At 35.6% G+C, this 12,331-nt stretch overlaps 1 non-coding gene across 1 annotated transcript; it reads right to left on the bottom strand.

The window, feature by feature from the left end:
- Positions 1–3,461: 3,461 nt before the first annotated feature.
- On the bottom strand, positions 3,462–3,538 carry TRNAY-AUA (transfer RNA tyrosine (anticodon AUA)). The gene has a single exon. It is a non-coding gene; the product is annotated as a tRNA-Tyr (tRNA).
- Positions 3,539–12,331: the final 8,793 nt, after the last annotated feature.

Genomic DNA, 12,331 nt, shown 5'->3' with positions numbered 1-12,331 from the left:
CATTACAGCACTTAAATGTAGTTTGTGAGCATAACTGAATAACAAATTAACTGTAAAGAACTATTAACTCTGATTATATTACATATGATATTCAGTTTTTTTTTGTTGAAATGAGGCAAGACAGTCCTTGATTGCAGTCTGTCTCCCTAAGTAAAGTACCTTCCAATTTCCTTTCTGGATACGACGTTTAAATATCCTCCTCGCATTGTTCAGTGACTTGAAATTAGTGGTTTTTAATTTAAATTTACAAGAAAACTGTCCACTATATTGAAATACGTCTTACTTACTTACAAAGGCTTTTAAGGAACCCGGAGGTTCATTGTCGCCCTCACGTAAGCCCACCATTGGTCACTATCCTGTGCAAGATTAATCCAGTCTCTATCATCATATCCCACCTCCCTCAAATCCATTTTAATATTATCTTCCCATCTACGTCTCAGCCTCCCCAAAGATCTTTTTCCTTCCGGCCTCCCAATTAAGACTCTATGTGCATTTCTGGATTCGCCCATAAGTGCTACATGCCCTACCCATTTCAAACGTCTGGATTTAATGTTCCTAATTATATCGGGTGAAAATACAATGCTTACAGTTCTGCTTTGTGTAACTTTCTCAATTCTCCTGTAACGTCATCCCTCTTATCCCCAAATATTTTCCTAAGCACCTTATTCTCAACACCCTTATATTGAAATACTTCAGAGAGATAAATTATTCTTTATTAGATTTTCTATGAATACAGATGAAAATCACGGCCGTATCCTCAATATTTACTGAATAGAAGGGTGATAAACATTTGGGAACAAGCATTTTTTCTGCGAAATGGTTGAACCATTATAACTAACAGGTGGCAGACCGAAAATTTCGATATCAATAACTGGACTATAATTATGTGTTTATTATAATTGATTTAGTACCATTAAGTCCATCTGAAACTTAATTAACCAAAATATGTAATAATTAGAATTTTGAATTTGTCTTTGTAGATTATCCATTAAGTCGTATTATGATGACGAGTAATGTGGTTTTAATGCTTCCGTCTTGACTTATTTATAATGCCAACCCAAAAAAATATTTTTGTTAACACATTTTAATTATTTTGTGAACGTTTTCGCCCTGTGTGGGCATCTTCAGCCAATATAGATATCTGTAAATAATTTATATCAAAATTACATAATACATGTAACCAGTGATGCAAATACTTACTTAAAGTTTTAAAAGGCAATTAAAAACACTTTTAAAAATCTAACCAAAAGTACAGCAACAAGATTAATCAATAAGTATAATACATATGCATATTTAATATCATACTGTGATCGTCCATGACAGATAGAGATCACAACCGGGCTATTATGTGGGATCGATAACCTGTATTGTTATTAGTATATGTGAGAAGACTCGTAGGTGGACATTTATTTCACAATAGGACGCATAATTAAATGTGCATATTTTAACAAAGAATACCATGAAAATGTTTGCAAATCAATGAAGGTAAATAGGATCATGGATAACTAGTATCCTTCTGAATTGGTGTTTGGGCGTGAATAGAAAATGTTATGAATTGATAGGAGTCTTGGAAATACAAGATAAATGTAGTTTACACAAATTTAAGTAAGTAATACTATGATCACTTATTAGCAAATATTTAAAGATAAAAAAATATTATTATAAAGAGTTGCGGTTGTATGGTAAGTGAAAATCAAATGTTATAAGTGTACATCATTGTGAAGTGTAGCATCATGTATACTATTAATCTCGTACTGGCGTAGATGATCGCTCTATGTTTTTCTAACAGAGACTAACATGAAAATATTTACAAAACAATAAAGGTATATAGGGTCATGGATAACTGGTATGATTCTAAAATTGGTGTTTTGGTATAAATGTTATAGATCAATAGGAAGGCTTACAATAATATTTTATCTTTATAACATATTTGTTAATAAGTGATCACAGTATTACTTATTTAAATTTATGTAAACTACATTTATCTTGTATTTCCAAGCCTCCTATTCATCCATAACATTTTCTATTCACGCCTAAACACCGATTCAGAAACATACTAGTTATCCATGACCCTATATACCTTCATTGATTTGGAAACATTTTCATTGTATTTTTTGTTAAAATATGCACATTTAATTATGCGTCATATTGTCAAATATGTCTCCTCCTACGAGTCTTCACACATATAATAACAATACGGCTTATCAATCCCACATAATAGCCCGGTTGTGATCTCTGTCTGTCATGGACGATCACAGTATGATATTAAATATGCATATTTATTATACTTATTGATTAATCTTGTTGCTGTACTTTTAGTTAGATTTTTAAAAGTGTTTTTAATTGCCTTTTAAAACTTTAAGTAAGTATTTGCATAACTGGTCACATGTATTATGTAATTTTGATATACATTAGGTACAGATATCTATATTGTCTGAAGATGCCCACACAGGGTGAAAACGTTCACAAAATAATTAAAAAGTGTTAACAAAAATTTTTTTTTTTTGGGTTGACATTATAAATAAGTCAAGACGGAAACACTGAAACCCCATTACTCGTTCATCAAAATATGTGATGCCAAATGAATGTCTGTCCTTGGTGGAGGAAACTATGTTTACCAAATATTTACCTGGATTTGGCCGTTGAATGCAAGAAGTTAATATATGAGTTTTAAACTTCATCTTTGTCCCCGATAACTTACAAGCAATATGTATGAAACATTAATAACATTAGGGTATGCTATCCGTAATGATTCGAGTATTGAGAACTATTTTGTGCAAACTGTGCCTGTATTAAATTACTCATTAAATTATATTATTTTCCACTCGCAATATTGTTTGTTTTTACCATACACCCCAAATCATCGAATTGATTTTCGATGCCTTAACTTTTTCATTTTATTTGAAACCACGATATTTTTATGTTTGTTCAACAGCCATATTTGGCGTATACCGTAGTTCGACAAACAGTGAAACAAATTAAAACAGGAACTCAATAGAAAACCTAAAATGTACCGCATCAATGAGAAAATACTGTAACGCACATATCAGTTTGTGCCATTCCCAGTTTACTTCACTTAAACAATTAGCGTCTTCTTCACAACGTTTCTTTTCGAAGTCATGAAGTGAAGTGGCAAAGGTGGAGGAAAGAGAAAAATAAAAGAAAAGAAAGAGAGGGATAAAGCAAATAATGGAAATTTAATTTATATAAAATAAAATAATAATGTAGTCTATGTCACAAATCGTTAATCATAAAATTAAGAATGTTACGTTCCCAATAATATTCATTCAGATGTCGTTAAAAAAATTTGCAACAAATTTTGTATTCCTTACTTTATAACCACTGATTTTAATACATCACATATTCATTATATATGAGGTCTCGCCCACCTCATTGAATATTACACGACTACTATGAAGTAGCCAATATGTATCATCACCATTTAATTCGATAAAAATTCGTTCCGGCACCGGGAATTGAACCCGGGACCTCTCAGCTTTATGCGCTGAATGCTCTTTCCAACTGAGCTATGCCGGGACACGATCCACGGTGCCGGCCGAACTCCTCTCGTAATGTTTTACGGCCTTAGTACCTGCACTTTAGACAATGTAAGTCGTACATGCAGGTGCGCATATTTAAATGATCGTGTCCCGGCATAGTTCAGTTGGAAAGAGCACTCAGCGCGTAGAGCTGAGAGGTCCCGGGTTCGATTCCCGGTGCCGGAACGAATTTTTCTCGAATTAAATGGTGATAATACACATTGGCTACTTCATAGTAGTCGTGTAATATTCAATGAGATGGGCGAGACCTCATATATAATGAATATGTGATGTATTAACTGTTAACAGTTGTCACAAACTGAGGTTGAATATGGCCATAAAGTCATTTAAATATGCGCTCCTGCATGTATGAATTACATTGTCTAAAGTGCAGGTAGTAAGGCCGTAAAACAGTACGAGAGGAGTTCGGCCGGCACCGTGGATCGTGTCCCGGCATAGCTCAGTTGGAAAGAGCATTCAGTGCATATAGCTGAGAGGTCCCGGGTTCGATTCCCGGTGCCGGAACGAATTTTTCTCGAATTAAATGGTAATAATTGATTTTAATGTTAGATATATTTTCATTCTTTGGATATCGACAAGTTTCATTTTTAATAATATCTCAAACAGTTATAATTTTATCTGCATTTTTTATTTTTTTAATCAGATGTATTCGTGTTTCCAGCTAGTTTCATGGTGAGATGTACTAACCGTTACTCCACTGCGGTGGATTCATCCCAAACTTATTACCAGTGAAGTATGTATTCTCTGTAACTTAATATTTTTCTCTAAAACTGTGATAAAAAGTAATAATATTACTTAATTCATTACCGTTAACTTCTGTATATAACATACACGGTGATTCACGAGTAGTCACCTCAAGATACGGAGCTTATTTTCGAAGGAATTCTGAGCAAAATATATCATATAAACATGGGCCCTATTCTCAATATTTTCAGAGTTATATTAATTTGAAATCATTTGTAAAATAACTATTTTATTTTCCATTTTGAATCTCCCGTACACTACTTTTAACACTTGAATTTAAGTAATTGATTAACTAGCGGACTTACTCGTGTTAATTACGTAACTCTGTGCGGCTTACAGCTGTTTCGGTGCTCCATCACCCCATCCTCAGACCTACTAGATCTCGGCGTCATCTCGAACTTCTCTGCCTGTTGTGTGGGTGCGTTTGATTGTTGAAAAGTGTTGAAAAGTGGAGTCAAATAGTGTGTGTGCACTTAAATTGATCTGTGTGTTGAGAATTTGATCTGGGTGTGTTTTAGTGTGTTTGTATATTTCGTATTGTTCTAGTGTGTTGAGTTTTTGGTTCTTGGGTTGTATGTGTAGGATTTCCATGTCCGAATTTATGTTATTGTAAGTATGGTTAGCATTGGTTATGTTATGTGTACACACACACTATTTGACTCCACTTTTCAACACTTTTCAACAATCAAACGCACCCACACAACAGGCAGAGAAGTTCGAGATGACGCCGAGATCTAGTAGGCTCTGAGTATGGTGTGATGAAGCACCGAAACAGCTGTAAGCGGCACAGACTTACATAATTAACACGAGTAAGTCTGCCAGTTAATAAATTACTTTTTTTTATTTTATGCTCGACCATGCAGAAATGTAGTAATTATACACCTGGTGGCAGTCCTTTAATGCATGTCATTAAAGTACACCTATTCATTAAAGTTCAAGTTTTCGATTATTCTCGGATATGCAATCGAAAGACAACGAGGCAAACGTCACGGAGGCTGGAAATCCAACACTGTCGCAGAAGGTTATGTTCTGTTGCTATAATAATTAGCGTTAATTGTAAATAATATTCAAATAAATTTAATTTGTCATCTCGTTTCTCAATTCTAAATCAATTTCCAGGTTATATCAAAATCAGTTCATATTATTCAGTAGATTATAACAAGGTCAATGACATTATTGTTCCTCGGAAAAAATCAATACTTTCGCGTCTGCGCACATCTCACAACTTACGAGCGATTCACAAGGTCACTTCCACTCTTCAGTTAGATACGAATAAAATGAATACTTCTGAATAATTTCAAGTTACAAATATGGTCGAGCATAAAAAGTCATATGAAACTTGCCTATAATGGTAATTAAGACGCTATTATGAAAATTATGAAACGAGCGCTCATAAACAAACATACTCATGTCTTAATTACTATCATTATAGGCTCGTTGCATAATGTACTATTATTTAAGAGTCAGAGAATAATACAGATAGGAAATTAACTATTTACAAGTATAATTTCTTTAATTGGCTAGTATTCTGAAGTTAAAAATGTGTTGTTAATTCTTAAAGAGTGTACAAAAGTGACGTGATTTGTGAGAACTATTGTAATAAGTGCATAAGAAAAATGTAATTATGTAGAGTAGTTAGAAAAAAAAATCTCTATGAAGCAACTATGAAATTAACAACATACTTTTAGCTTCAAATCACTACTAGATACTTTTCAATCGTTCATTCTCCATCTGTAATATTCGCTTGCCATTATAAGTACACAAAGAAAGTCGGAATATGTATGATAAGACTTTCTTGTGTTAAATTCTAACGTACCTTGTTTACATGTTTCGACCTTTTATGGGTCATCCTCAGAACTGGTCGTTGTTGGTCTTGCTTACTTTGATTCCTGTGAGTGTGCGTGCAGAACACATCACAAATGCTAACCACACCGACAGAGACATCAACACAGACATGGAAATACTACACATCCAACCATAAAACCAGAAACTAAACACACTAGAAGAACATGAAATATGCCGACACACGAAAACATACCCCAACGAAATTCTCAACACACAACTCAATTCCAGAACACACACACTCTTTGACTCTACATTACACCACACGAATACACCCTCACAGGAAACAAAACAAGAGGCGCCAAGACCAACAGCGACCAGTTCTGAGGATGACTCATAAAAGGTCGAAACATACAAACAAGGTACGTTAAAATTTAACACAAGAAAGTCTTATCATACATATTACAAAGTGATACAGTGTTAAAAGTTGTCTAATCAAGATGTAGAAAGAAAGTATTTTACACACAACTTCAAATTAGTATAACTCTGAAAATATTGAGAATAGGGTCCATGTTTATAGGACATTTCTTGCTCAAAATATTTTCGGAAATATGCTCCGTATGTGGTGGTAGCCCTTCGTGAATCACCCTGTATAAGAGCTATAAAGTTACGACTTTTGTATTAATCCATATACGTCCTATGTAGTAGCAATGTAGAGTGTAAAGGATACTGACATCTAGTTCAGAAGCAATTGAAACACATTTTACCTGCTTATACAGGGACATCATTTTATTTCTACTTCAATTTTATTGTACCTGAGTTTTTTTAATGTACTTCACTTCCACCCCTTCTACTAATGACGTTCAACCGTCTTCCACACAGATCCAAGACCGCATATACAGTCATAGTAGCCTTACGGTCATAGTAAACAGTATGTTCCAAAAATATGTTCGCGTTTTCTAGTGACGAAAGACCTTTCAATATTGAATCATTTTCGCACAGGTACTGTCGTCCATTTGCCTACGTCGTATCCCGGTTTCCCCTACCAGCTTTTATTCGCCAGCTAGTGGCTGGGCTGTCTTAGCTCTTTTCTGAGAATATTAATTTCTGTTAGGAATTGGACGTCTATATAATATTATACAACTGTTTAAACTAACTTAAATAAAACGGCCTCGTTAAGTAATTAACTGTCACGTGATTTTCCCCCTTTCTACGACCCTGCGACATAACTACTTAGACGGATAGTAGATAGCATGACTGAGTAATTTTATGTTTCTAGATCGGGCAGAAGTGAAGATTGAATTTACAGTACGTAAGGTACTCTTTTATAAAGTAGAGAATTGCTTCAACATGAGTTACTGGTATGAAGGACGAAACTGGTAATTGGAATTAGGTACAATAGTCTATAGTGCGATAATATGCATATTAGAACTGAAGCCTGTATCGAAATGAACGGCCACCATTTTAAAAAATGTGTTTAAATATCCATAATATGATTATTTTTTAATTTAACTTCATTCTCTATATTGTACACTAATGTATTGTAGACAGTATAATATACACTGCATAATGAATACGTCCATATGGACAGCTCTGTTCGTGAGTAAAAACACTCATTGTTAATACTGTACTGTATTTTGATTGAACAAAAACGTAATGAAAATTATCAGACTCAAAAGCGTGATATTTCCTAGTTTACGTAAATGGATGAACTACTTTTCTTTCCTCCTATACCTAGTAGAGTGATTTGTTTGTATATTACATCACTATCATCGAACTCCAGTTGTGGAAGTGGGTAGCAAACGGTGTTTCCGGTTTTCAATCGTTGATCGAAAGGTATAGCCAGGTTAATATTAGAAATGTTAGTAAAAATAAAATGATGCCCCTGTACATAATATGAAAAGCTATACAGTCCTGTAGCAATGAGCTCTGAAAGTGTTTCTAGTGGCAATCTTACGCCAAGTTCAGCGAGTGAATGTCTGTTACTTCCCGGCCTTATATTGCAACCTTGTTAACTGTTATTTCTTGCGGTAACGTCGAGTAGGCTTTCGTGGAGAGCACAGGGAAGAGTGTTTTCATCTCTGCCCTCACATTCATGTCCTCCTGCCCTCATAAAGACCTCAAGAAACTCCGTTCCAAGACAAAGCTCTTCAACTAAATAATATGAGCAGAAGAATAGACTCTGCAAGTTCGGCTTTTCCATTATGGTTGACCTGTGGTATGGAAACTTTTCCAATATGTCCAGCCAGAAACCATTCTCCCATTCAACGTCGTACAGAATATTTCACAAGCGGAGATAATGCGATCAGCGGCATAGTAACGGGTCGCAGTGGCGGATTCTGTCTCACCAAATTGGAAACGATTTACTAAATTGGGGACTTTTGTTGGGTAAGAGACATTAAAGCATAGCCTATAGTTATAGCCTATTTAGGACAAATTATAGACATTTTTTGGTTTAATCTGCGTTGATATTTTCACAGTTAGGCCGGCGTAAATCGTGATCTTACATTGCACTCGAGCGAAGGTTCAAAACCAGCGTGAGTCGAATTCCTATTTCGGTATTTTTCAGAGGTTTTTCTCAAAGATTAGGGGGAATTTCAAATAATGCTGTAGCCAATAGTAGACTCATAGCACCAAATATAGTTCCTCTCTAATTAAAACTATCGAAACTACTCAACTTTGTAGTTTCCTATTCAATAAAGAAACCGATCCACTTGCCCGTACTTTTCTGTATTTTAATGTAAATAAAGAAATAGATTTGGAAGTAAATCCCGAAAAGACAAAGTATATGATTATGTCTCGTGACGAGAATATTATACAAAATGGGAATAAAAAAATTGGAGATTTATCCATCGAAGAGTTTGAAAAATTCAAACATGTTGGAGCAACAGTAACAAATATAAACGACACTCGGGAGGAAATTAAACGCAGAATAAATATGGGAAATGTGTGTTATTATTCGGTAGAAAAGCTTTTGTCATCTAATCTACTGTCAAAAAATCTTAAAGTTAGAATTTACAAAACAGTTATATTACCGGATGTTCTGTATGGTTGTGAAACTTGGACTCTTACTTTGAGAGAGGAATAGAGATTAAGGGTGTTTGAGAATAGGTTCTTAGGAAAATATTTGGGGCTAAGAGGGATGAAGTTACAGGAGAATGGAGAAAGTTACACAACGCAGAACTTCATGCATTGTATTCTTCACCTGACATAATTAGGAACATTAAATCCAGACTTTTGAGATGGGCAGGGCATGTAGCACGTATGGACGAATCCAGAAATGCATATAGAGTGTTAGTTGGGAGACCGGAGGGATAAAGACCTTAGGGGAGGCCGAGACGTAGATGGGAGGATAATATTAAAGCGAATTTGAGGGAAGTGGGGTATGATGATAGAGAGTGGATTAATCTTGCACAGGATAGGGACCGATGGCGGGCATATGTGAGGGCGGCAATGAACCTCCGGGTTCCTTAAAAGCCATTTGTAATAAGTAAGCATGTCGCAATGTTATCGAAGTTACATAGCAACGGTGACCGCATCAAATTCATAGCAGTAAAATGTGTAACCATGGTGATAATTTGTTGTGGACATAAATAAGACAAGAAGTCCTGTAATTTCTATTTGAAGTGGGACTCGAAGTTCCAGTCATTACACATGCAAGTTCAGGTTGGCGGGGTCATTTGTACTGCCGTTCTCTTCCAACCGCCGGCGCTGGAATAATGTTGGGTGCTTTGCATACGGAATTAGAAACTGTTAGAGAATTTGCACACGAAATTAATATGAGAATGAATGGTGTAGTGAGCACAAGCTTGCCGTGGTTAGAAAAACCGCTCTAAGGTGAAATCAAATACACGCACATTCATAAGCACAATGACACTGCCTGGGGCAATCACAAACCGTACAGTACAATATGTTTACTTTCAATTCCTTTTCTTTGCTGTTATTTTAACCCTTCTTGAGCCTTTTTCTTCTGCTGTCCACCTCTCCTTTATTACCTCCGACCCTCTTTCCTCTTCTGTCCACTTCATTCTTCTCTTTCATTCCACTCTCATTCATTAATAGTTTCTGCCCAATGGCAGGTCTTTCACTGAAAACCTAGCTTTCTCCAATCTTTCCGTGGGACTGAAGCCGGATGGTCTATGGCGAGTCCTTGGCATCAACACCTTTGATTGATTACCCCCTTTGATTTGATTACCTGGTTGGGTTTTTCCGAGGTTTCCCCCACCGAAAAGGCAAATGCCGGGTAATATTTTGGCGAATCCTCGGACCTCATTTCATCTCACTACATCTCGCCAAAATGTAAAAAAAAAAATTGTACAACATTGTAAAAATTGTAGAAAATTACTAAATTGTAAAACTATAAAAATTTGTAAAAATTGTAATTGTAATATTGTAAAATGTTGACATGTTCCACATCTTAAAGCTTCATTGCTCATGTAAGATCTATGGAATAAAATAAATGAATGAATGAATGAATTTCTGTCTTCCTTTTGATCTCCACATATGATCCATGTATCTTACTGTCGTCTATCACCTGATATCTTCTCTGCCTCGAACTCTTCTCCCGTTCACCATTCCTTCCAATGCATCCTCTAGTTGGCAGTTTTTTTCTCAGCTAGTGACACAGCCAATTCCTATTTTCTTCCTGATCAGTTTGTTTCTGATAAAGTAACTTTATCAGGATAGGCATCCTTGGTCCGTGTGTTTTGTTTAGAAACATTAACTATTTGTCACGTGTACCCCAGCAGTAGTGACCACTTATATTCAGTACCTAACGGCTGTAATATCTATTCACTTATGTTGTACCTAGTGGGTGGGGAGCGCTCTTCCCAGCACGTAGAGTTTAAGCTAGTGGAAGGGGGTAGTGTTTACTTAGTATTAGTATTTATTTATTTAACCTGGTAGAGATAAGGCCGTCAGGCCTTCTCTGCCCCTCTACCAGGGGATTACAACTATAATATGAACAATAAAATTACAATTAACATTAAATTTACAATTACAATTACAATAAAATTTAAAGTATGACAAGATTACCTGATTAATGAAAGCTAGACATTTTATCATAGAAGTTAAGAACAAAGAATATATTTGTATTTACTGAATTACAAATTATACCTACAATAACAAAAATCTATATTAATGAAATTACCTGATATTGAAATATTTTGTGATAGATTAAGAGAACTATTTACAAGAAACCATGTCTGAACGAGTCTCAATTACTGACCAAGTGCCTAGTAAGTTTGCGTTTGAATTCAGTTTTATTTCTACAGTCCCTGATGCTAGCAGGTAACGAATCCCAGAGTCTTTGGCAGGGCTATTGTGAAAGAGGATGAGTATGAGGAGGTGCGATGGGATGGTATTGTTAGTATTGTTTCATGGCGAGAGCGTATATTCAGATTGTGGTGGGAAGAAAGGTAAGTGAAGCGACACGACAGGTACGAAGGAATAGAAGAGTTCAAGATTTCGAAGAGAAGGAGAAGTGAATGTAAATTTCTTTTCTTATCTAGTTTAAGCCAACCTATTGTTTCCAGGGATGGGGTAATATGATCATATTTATGAACATTGCTTACAAAACGTACACATAAGTTATGAGCACGTTGAAGTTTCGTTTTGTTGTCGCTGGAAAGGTCAGTGAGTAAAATGTCAGCATAGTCAAAATAAGGAAATACAAGCGTCTGCACAAGGGACTTTTTTAAGCAAGAGGGAAAATGAACATTTATCCTTTTTAGCACATGGATAATAGAACATACTTTTCTGCAGGTTTCTGTGATTTGCATGTCCCAGTTGAGATTATTATCCATGTGAATGCCAAGATTTTCTTACCGAAGAACTGAAAGGGATATGCACTCTACTTACTTTAACGGGGGAAATGTCGAGGTGCTTTACAGCGTCGGTTTGCCGTTTGTTTCCTAATATAATTGCTTGTCTGAAGCAAGTCAAAGCCCTATACTATAGGGTAAAATTGCCTATTTCTGTGATACCCCTAATCCCGTGATACTTTTTTAAAATTGAATGTCAGTCAAAGCTTTGCTGTTCGACCATAGCGCCAGACATCTTTCTCGAAAGAGCGCATCTTTGAGACATCGGTGAACTTCCTAGCAAGATACCTAACAACGTGATATTCAATGCAAAAAGCGTATCACGGAATTAGGACTATCAAGAAATTAGGAAACTTTGCCCTACAGCTATATAGCCTATCTTGATACAACTACTTTATCCGAAACTTACTGATCAGTTTCAGT

This window comes from Periplaneta americana, chromosome 11, assembly GCF_040183065.1.
Source record: "Periplaneta americana isolate PAMFEO1 chromosome 11, P.americana_PAMFEO1_priV1, whole genome shotgun sequence".
Classification (NCBI taxonomy): domain Eukaryota; kingdom Metazoa; phylum Arthropoda; class Insecta; order Blattodea; family Blattidae; genus Periplaneta; species Periplaneta americana.
Note: the sequence above shows the minus strand (reverse complement) of the source record. Positions and strands in the feature narration are given on the sequence as shown.